The sequence below is a fragment of the Bos grunniens genome, chromosome 6 (genome assembly GCF_055505025.1).
Source record: "Bos grunniens cultivar Pamir isolate PY7600 chromosome 6, Bosgru_T2T1.0, whole genome shotgun sequence".
In the NCBI taxonomy this organism is placed as follows: domain Eukaryota; kingdom Metazoa; phylum Chordata; class Mammalia; order Artiodactyla; family Bovidae; genus Bos; species Bos grunniens.
The window spans coordinates 16,193,561-16,203,520 of NC_141170.1; positions in this window are offsets into that span (position 1 = coordinate 16,193,561).

Sequence of the window (9,960 nt, forward strand, 5' to 3'; positions counted from 1 at the left end):
TGAAAATAGTTACCTCTAGGGGACAGGGAGGAATGGCCTGAATGTGGACAGCAGCAGGATCAAGACTTCTTACTGCACACATTTTGATGTCCTTTTATTTTTTGAAAATGGGAAATTATATGGTCGGAGGGTGGGGGAAGAATAGATAGAGACCCTCAAACAGAGATAGCCAAAGAACGAAAATAGAGATGTGGGGATAAAATAGAGATGGGGAAGAGTCTTGCTTTTGTTTTCTCTGAGAATCAGTTCAGTTCAGTTCAGTTCAGTCGCTCAGTCATGTCAGACTCTTTGCGACCCCATGAATCGCAGCTCACCAGGCCTCCCTGTCCATCACCAACTCCCGGAATTGACTCAGACTCACGTCCATTGAGTCAGTGATGCCATCCAGCCATCTCATCCTCTGTCATCCCCTTCTCCTCCTGCCCACAATCCCTCCCAGCATCAGAGTCTTTTCCAATGAGTCAACTCTTCACATGAGGTGGCCAAAGTACTGGAGTTTCAGCTTTAGCATCATTCCTTCCAAAGAACTCCCAGGGCTGATCTCCTTCAGAATGGACTGGTTGGATCTCCTTACAGCCCAAGGGAGTCTCAAGAGTCTTCTCCAACACCACAGTTCAAAAGCATCAATTCTTCGGTGCTCAGCCTTCTTCACAGTCCAACTCTCACATCCATATGTGAATAGAGTGAGATAATCTGTTGATCCAGTCTATTGGTCTGGTAGTGACATGAACTTGGCATCTTCTTTTTCTCTGCAGTATATCCTCTTAAATTAAAAATATATTGTTACCAGTACAAGCTACTGGGCGTTGGTGAGTTTCCAAGTTAGATTTGTATGTTCTGTACAGATTTTACAAGATTGCACATATTTATGAGTTTAAAAATAGTTATTAAGAAAAACAGTCATCTTTCAGCACTTTCTCTGCTGGGACCTGGGTTCAATCCTTGGTCAGGGAACTAAGATACCATAAAGCATGTGATACAACTGAGGGGAAACTAAAGAGAGTAACAGTCATCCTTAGTTCACCTACTTTTCAATTAAAAAAAATAACTTTGTTCTTCCTCTCTTCTGGATGCTTTTATATATGTAATGATAGAGCTGATAATCTATCATTATCTAGTAAAGCTATTTTTTCTTGATTGCTTATAATTAGGTTTGAAATAGCTTTCCCATTAGGAATCTGGATCTTCACGTTTTTCTGTCTGAAATGCTTCATTATGTTGCAAGTTGGAGCTTGATATGCAAGATGTCAATCAGAATGGAAGTTCTCTTTTTGTATATTCTGTCCTTCATAAATATTTTTACTTCTTTTCATTCATTCAGCTAAAATTCACTGAGAGAAAACTCTTATAAACTGCATATTACTACTAAGTCGCTTCAGTCGTGTCCAACTCTGTGTGACTCCATAGATGGCAGCCCACCAGGCTCTCCTACCCCTGAGATTCTGCAGGAAAGAACACTGGAGTGGGTTGCCATTTCCTTCTCCATATTACTTCTGCACATTACTAAACACTTCAAAAATATGAGAAACAATGGTCAAGCTAAAATTTGTCTATGATTTGAATATTATTAATCATTTGAACTTTTAAATAAATATAATTCAAGTAATTCTTCAGGTTTTCTTCAGATCAGATCAGTTGCTCAGTCATGTCAGACTCTTTACAACCCCATGAATCGCAGCACGCCAGGCCTCCCTGTCCATCATCAACTCCCGGAGTTCACTCAGACTCACGTCCATCGAGTCAGTGATGCCATCCAGCCATCTCATCCTCTGTCGTCCCCTTCTCCTCCTGCCCCCAATCCCTCCCAGCATCAGAATCTTTTCCAATGAGTCAACTCTTCGCATGAGCTGGCCAAAGTACTGGAGTTTCAGCTTTAGCAACATTCCTTCCAAAGAAATCCCAGGGCTGATCTCCTTCAGAATGGACTGGTTGGATTTCCTTGCAGTCCAAGGGACTCTCAAGAGTCTTCTCCAACACCACACTTCAAAAGCATCAATTCTTTGGTGCTCAGCCTTCTTCACAGTCCAACTCTCACATCCACACATGACCACAGGAAAAACCAGAGCCTTGACTAGACGAACCTTTGTTGGCAAAGTAACGTCTCTGCTTTTGAATATGCTATCTAGGTTGGTCATAACTTTCCTTCCAAGGAGTAAGCGTCTTTTAATTTCATGGCTGCAGTCACCGTCTGCAGTGATGTTGGAGCCCAGAAAAATAAAATCTGACACTGTTTCCACTGTTTCCCCATCTATTTCCCATGAAGTGATGGGACTGGATGCCATGATCTTCGTTTTCTGAATGTTGAGCTTTAAGCCAACTTTTTCACTCTCCACTTTCACCTTCATCAAGAGGCTTTTGAGTTCCTCTTCACTTTCTGCCATAAGGGTGGTGTCATCTGCATATCTGAGGTGATTGATATTTCTCCCGGCAATCTTGATTCCAGCTTGTGTTTCTTCCAGTCCAGTGTTTCTCATGATGTACTCTGCATATAAGTTAAATAAACAGGGTGATAATATACAGCCTTGACATATTCCTTTTCCTATTTGGAACCAGTCTGTTGTTCCATGTCCAGTTCTAACTGTTGCTTCCTGACCTGCATACAAATTTCTCAAGAGGCAGATCAGGTGGTGTGGTATTCCCATCTCTTTCAGAATTTTCCACAGTTTATTGTGATCCACACAGTCAAAGGCTTTGGCATGGTCAATAAAGCAGAAATAGATGTTTTTCTGGAACTCTCTTGCTTTTTCCATGATCCAGCGGATGTTGGCAATTTGATCTCTGGTTCCTCTGCCTTTTCTAAAACCAGCTTGAACATCAGGAAGTTCACGGTTCACGTATTGCTGAAGCCTGGCTTGGAGAATTTTGAGCATTACTTTACTAGTGTGTGAGATGAGTGCAATTGTGCGGTAGTTTGAGCACTCTTTGGCATTGCCTTTCTTTGGGATGTGAATGAAAACTGACCTTTTCCAGTCCTGTGGCCACTGCTGAGTTTTCCAAATTTGCTGGCATATTCAGTGCAGCACTTTCACAGCATCATCTTTCAGGATTTGGAATAGCTCAACTGGAATGCCATCACCTCCACCAGCTTTGTTCATAGTGATGCTTTCTAAGGCCCGCTTGACTTCACATTCCAGGATGTCTGGCTCTAGGTCAGTGATCACACCATCGTGATTATCTGGGTCGTGAAGATCTTTTTTGTACAGTTCATCTGTGTATTCTTGCCATCTTTTCTTAATATTTTCTGCTTCTGTTAGGTCCATACCATTTCTGTCCTTTATCGAGCCCATTTTTGCATGAAATGTTCCTTTGGTATCTCTGATTTTCTTGAAGAGATTTCTAGTCTTTCCCATTCTGTTGTTTTCCTCTATTTCTTTGCACTGATCGCTGAAGAAGGCTTTCTTATCTCTTCTTGCTATTCTTTGGAACTCTGCATTCAGATGTTTATGTCTTTCCTTTTCTCCTTTGCTTTTCGCTTCTCTTCTTTTCACAGCTATTTGTAAGGCCTCCCCAGACAGCCATTTTGCTTTTTTGTATTTCTTTTCCATGGGGATGGTCTTGATCCCTGTCCCCTGTACAATGTCATGAACCTCATTCCATAGTTCATCAGGCACTCTATCTATCAGATCTAGGCCCTTAAATCTATTTCTCACTTCTGTATAATCATAAGTGATTTGATTTAGGTCATACCTGAATGATCTAGTGGTTTTCCTTACTTTCTTCTATTTAAGTCTGAATTTGGCAATAAGGAGTTCATGGTCTGAGCCACAGTCAGCTCCTGGTCTTGTTTTTGCTGACTGTATAGAGCTTCTCCATCTTTGGCTGCAAAGAATATAATCAATCTGATTGCGGTGTTGACCATCTGGTGATGTCCATGTATAGAGTCTTCTCTTGTGTTGTTGGAAGAGGGTGTTTGTTATGACCAGTGCATTTTCTTGGCAAAACTCTATTATACTTTGCCCTGCTTCATTCCGTATTCCAAGGCCAAATTTGCCTGTTACTCCAGGTGTTTCTTGACTTCCTACTTTTGCATTCCAGTCACCTATAATGAAAAGGACATCTTTTTTAGGTGTTAGTTCTAAAAGGTCTTGTAGGTCTTCATAGAACCCTTCAACTTCAGCTTCTTCAGCATTACTGGCTGGGGCATAGACTTGGATTACTCTGGTATTGAATGATTTGCCTTGGAAACGAACAGAGATCATTCTGTCGTTTTTGAGATTGCATCCAAGTACTGCATTTCGGACTCTTGTTGACCATGATGGCCACTCCATTTCTTCTGAGGGATTCCTGCCCGCAGTAGTAGATATAATGGTCATCTGAGTTAAATTCACCCATTCCAGTCCATTTCAGTTTGCTGATTCCTAGAATGTTGACATTCACTCCTGCCATCCCTTGTTCGACCACTTCCAATTTGCCTTGATTCATGGACCTGACATTCCAGGTTCCTATGCAATATTGCTCTTTACAGCATCGGACCCTGCTTCTATCACCAGTCACATCCACAGCTGGGTATTCTTTTTGCTTTGGCTCCATCCCTTCATTCTTTCTAGAGTTATTTCTCCACTGATCTCCAGTAGCATATTGGGCACCTACTGACCTGGGGAGTTTCTCTTTCAGTATCCTATCATTTTGCCTTTTCATACTGTTCATGGGGTTCTCAAGGCAAGAATAGTGAAGTGGTTTGCCATTCCCTTCTCCAGTGGACCACATTCTGTCAGATCTCTCCACCATGACCCGCCCATCTTGGGTGGCCCCACGGGCATGGCTTAGTTTCATTGAGTTAGACAAGGCTGTGGTCCTAGTGTGATTAGATTAATTAGTTTTCTGTGAGTATGGTTTCAGTGTGTTTGCCCTCTGATGCCCTCTTGCAACACCTACCGTCTTACTTGGGTTTCTCTTACCTTGGGCGTGGGGTATCTCTTCACGGCTGCTCAGGTCTTCTTAAAGAACAACAAAAAACAGAACCAACAACAAAAAACATACACAAAAATATTCTACTGACCTTTTTTCCCACCCGATGTTATACCTCCATAGAAGCAACTACTTTCAACTTTTCCAGCTCTTTCTTCTGATTTTGTTTTTGTTGTTCAGTCGCACAGTCCTATCCAACTCTTTGTGATCCCATGGACTGCAGCACACTACGCTTCTCTGTCCTTCACTATCTCCCAGAATTTGTTCAAACTCATGTCCATTGAGTTGGTGATGCTATCCAACCGTCTCATTCTCTATCACCCTCTTCTCCTCCTGCCCTGAATCTTTCCCAGCATCAGGGTCTTTTCCAGTGAGTCAGCTCTTTGCATCAGGTGGCCAAAGTATTGAAGCTTTAGCTTCATATCATCCCTTCCAATGAATATTGAGGGTTGGTTTCCTTGAAGATTGACTGGTTTGGTCTTGCTCTCCAAGGGACTCTCAGGAGTCATCTCTAGCACCACAGTTTGAAAGCATCAATTCTTCAGCACTCTCCCTTCCTTATGGTCCAACTTTCACATCTGTACATGACTACTGGAAAAACCATAGCTTTAACCATCACTTTGTTGGCAAAGTGATGTCTCTGATTTTTAACATGCTGCTTAGATTTGTCATAATTGTCTTCCAAGGAGCAAGCCTCTTTTAATTTCATGGCTTCTGTCAACTTTGTTGTGAGGAGCTATCCTTGCGTTGTAGGTTATGTAGCAGAGTTGTTGGTCTCTACTCATTAGATTTCAGCAGCATTCTCTCCTTCACCTATAATAACTAAAACTATCTTCAGGCATTAGAAAATGTCTCCTGAAAGGGACAAAGTCACCCCTAGTTGAGAACCACCAATCTTGGGAAAGTTAACTAAGTTTTCTATCACTCGGTTCCCTCATCAGCAAATTGTAATTAACAGTCATACCAACTCATAAAGTCAATATGAGGATTAAATGAATGGCATTTGTGAAGCATTTATTGCCTAGCACATAGTAAGTAGTCTATGGTGGTGGTGGTTTAGTCACTAAGTTGTGACCAACTCTTGGGACCCCATGGACTGTAGCCTGCCTGGCTCTTCTGTCCATGGGATTTCTCAGACAAGAACACTGAAGTAGGTTGCCATGTCCTACTCCAGGGGATCTCACGACCCAGGGACAAACCTGTCTCCTACATTGCAGGCACAAAAAGGTACCCACATATCTGTGGTCAAATGGTTTTCAACAAAGATGACAGGATGATAGATGCAAAAGATTTTCCATAAATGGTGCTGGTACAATTAAACATCATATGCAAAAAATTGAACCTGAAATTTACTTCCACTATATAAAAAAGGGGACGAGAGAGGATGAGATGGTTGGATGACATCACTGACTCAGGGGACATGAGTTTGAGTAAACTCCAGGAGTTGGTGATAGACAGGGAAGCCTGGTGTCCTGCAGTCCATAGGGTCACAAAGAGTTGGACACGACTGAGCCATTGAACTGAACTGACTGATATAAAAAACTTAAGTTGAAATGCATCATAGAACAAAATGTGAAACCTATAAAATATCTAGAAGAAAATTCTTCTGACCTTTTGTTAAAAAGATTTCTTAGGACATAGAAAGCATGAACCATAAGCAAACAAATTGATAAATCTCATCAAATTAAAACCTTGTGTTCTTCAAAAAATATTCTTGCAAAAATGAAAAAACAGGCCACACATTCAGTTCAGTTAAGTCACTCAGTCGTGTCTGACTCTTTGCAACTCCACGAACCACAGCACACCAGGCCTCCCTGTCCATCACCAGCTGCTGTAGTCTATGCAAACCGATGTCCATTGAGCCGGTAATGCCATCCAACCATCTTATCCTCTGTCGTCCCCTTCTCCTCCTGCCCTCAATCTTTCCCAGCATCAGGGTCTTTTCAAATGAGTCATCTCTTCTCATCAAGTGGCCAAAGAATTAGTTTCAGCTTCAACATCAGTCCTTCCAATGAACACCCAGGGCTGATCTCCTTTAGGATGGACTGGTTGGATCTCCTTGCAGTCCAAGGGACTCTCAAGAGTCTTCTCCAACACCACAGTTCAAAAGCATCAATTCTTTGGTGCTCAGCTTTCTTTATAGTCCAACTCTCACATCCATACATGATCACTGGAAAAACTATAGCCTTGACTAGACGGAATTTTGTTGACAAAGTAGTGTCTCTGCTTTTCCATATTCTGTCTGCTGCTGCTGCTGCTAAGTTGCTTCAGCCATGTCCGACTCTGTGCAACTCCATAGACGGCAGCCCACCAGGGTCCCCTGTCCCTGAGATTCTCCAGGCAAGAACACTGGAGTGGGTTGCCATTTCTTTCTCCAATGCATGAAAGTGAAAAGTGAAAGTGAAGTTGCTCAGTCATGTCCAACTCCTTGCGACCCCATGAAATGCTGCACGCCACGCCTCCCTGTCCATCACCAACCCCCGGAGTTCACCCAAACCCACGTCCATTAAGTCGGTGATGCCATCCAACTATCTCATCCTCTGTCATCCCCTTCTCCTCCTGCCCTCAATCTTTCCCAGCATCAGGGTCTTTTCAAGTGAGTCAGTTCTTCACATCAGATGGCCAAAGTATTGGAGTTTCAGCTTCAACATCAGTCCTTCCAATGAATATTCAGGACTGATTTCCTTCAGGATGGACTGGTTGAATCTCCTTGCAGTCCAAGGGACTCTCATGAGTCTTCTCCAATACCACAGTTCAAAAGCATCAATTCTTTGGCACTCAGCTTTCTTCACAGTCCAACTCTCACATCCATACATGACCACTGGTAAAACCATAGCCTTGACTAGACGGACCTTTGTTGACAAAGTAATGTCTCTGCTTTTCAATATGCTGTCTAGGTTGGTCATAACTTTCCTTCCAACAAGTAAGTGTCTTTTAATTTCATGGCTGCTGTCACCATCTGCAGTGATTTTGGGGCCCAAAAATATAATAAAGTCTGACACTGTTTCCACTATTTCCACATCTATCTGTGATGAAGTGATGGGACCGGATGCCATGATCTTCGTTTTCTGAATGTTGAGCTTTAAACTAACTTTTTCACTCTCCTCTTTCACCTTCATCAAGAGGCTCTTGAGTTCTTCACTTTCTGCCATAAGGGTGGTGTCATCTGCATATCCGAGGTTATTGGTATTTCTCCCAGCAATCTTGATGCCAGCCTGTGCTTCCTCCAGCCCAGCGTTTCTCATGATGTACTCTGCATATAAGTTAAATAAGCAGGGTGACAATATACAGCCTTGACATACTCCTTTTCCTATTTGGAACCAGTCTGTTGTTCCATGTCCAGTTCTAACTGTTGCTTCCTGACCTGCATACAGGTTTCTCAAGAGGCAGGTCAGGTGGTCTGGTATTCCATCTCTTTCAGAATTTTCCACAGTTTATTGTGATCCACACAGTCAAAGAGTTTGGCATAGTCAATAAAGCAGAAATAGATGTTTTTCTGGAATTCTCTTACTTTTTCCATGATCCAGCGGATGTTGGCAATTTGATCTCTGGTTCCTCTGCGTTTCCTAAAACCAGCTTGAACATCTGGAAGTTCACAGTTCATGTATTGCTGAAGCCTGGCTTGGAGAATTTTGAGCATTACTTTACTGGCATGTGAGATGAGTGCAATTGTGTGGTAGTTTTATCGTTCTTTGGCATTGCCTTTCTTTGGGGTTGGAATGAAAACTGACCTTTTCAAGTTCTGTGGCCACTGCTGAGTTTTCCAAATTTGCTGGCATATTGAGTGCAGCACTTTCACAGCATCATCTTTTAGGATTTGAAATAGCTCAACTGGAATTCCATCACCTCCACTAGCTTTGTTTGTAGAGATGCTTCCTAAGGCCCATTTTACTTCACATTCCCGGATGTCTGGCTCTAGGTGAGTGATCACACCGTCGTGGTTATCCGGGTCATGAAGATCTTTTTTATACAGTTCTTCTGTGTATTCTTGCCACCTCTTCTTAATATCTTCTGCTTCTGTTAGGTCCCTACCATTTCTGTCCTTTTCTGAGCCCATCTTTGCATGAAGTGTTATTGTTCAATTGCTCAGTTGTGTCTGACTATGAGACCCCATGGACTGTAGCCCACCAGCCTCCTCTGTTCATGGGATTTCCCAGGCAAGAAACTGGAGTGGGTTGCTGTTTTCTTCTCCAGAAGATCTTGCCAACCTATTTATCAACCCACATCTCCCGCATTGTCAGGTGGATTCTTTACCACTGAGCCACTAGGGGAGCCCTGGATAATTATATATATGTATTTTATTCACAATCTGTTACTGAAAATAAGTAAAATTTGGAGGTCACTGTAAAGAGTGATGTTTATCAGTTCATTTTATTCTCTACAGACATTTGTCACTAAAAAATTTATTTTACTTTTTGTATAAAACAGTGCAACTTTTAAAAATGAACAGTGAACACACTAAAGAGATAAGAGAATGTATAACATGTACCATATCCAGAGGAGGGATAGAGACTGGTGTCTTCTCAGTACAGACCCCTGCTCCCACTCACAGAGCTCTTTCACAGCTGGTTCTATGCACCATCAGGCAGCCGGTTATAATTGAAATCTAGTCCATGGCAGGGCATAGAGTTAAGCATCATGAACACCTAAACTAATCCCATGAAATCCCGTCTGGGCATCTGCTTACCTGAGGACCTGACCTAACCCACCCATACACCTTGATGACCCTTCTGCTCACCGCTCTTATTTACTTTTACTTACTTTTTCAGATTCAGTCCTATTGCTTCTATTCCCAGAAGTCTACCCTGAAACCATGGGTTGACCAACCAAAGCAGCATATTAAAAATCAGAGACATCACTTTGCCCACAAAGGTCCATTTAGTCGAAGCTATGATTTTGCTAGTAGTCATGTATGGATGTGAGAGGTGGGCTGTAAAGAAAGCTGAGTGCTGAACTTTCACACTGTGGTGTTGGAGAAGACTCTTGAGAGTCCCTTGGACTGCAAGGAGATCACACCTGTCAATCCTCAAGGAAATCAACCCTGAATATTCA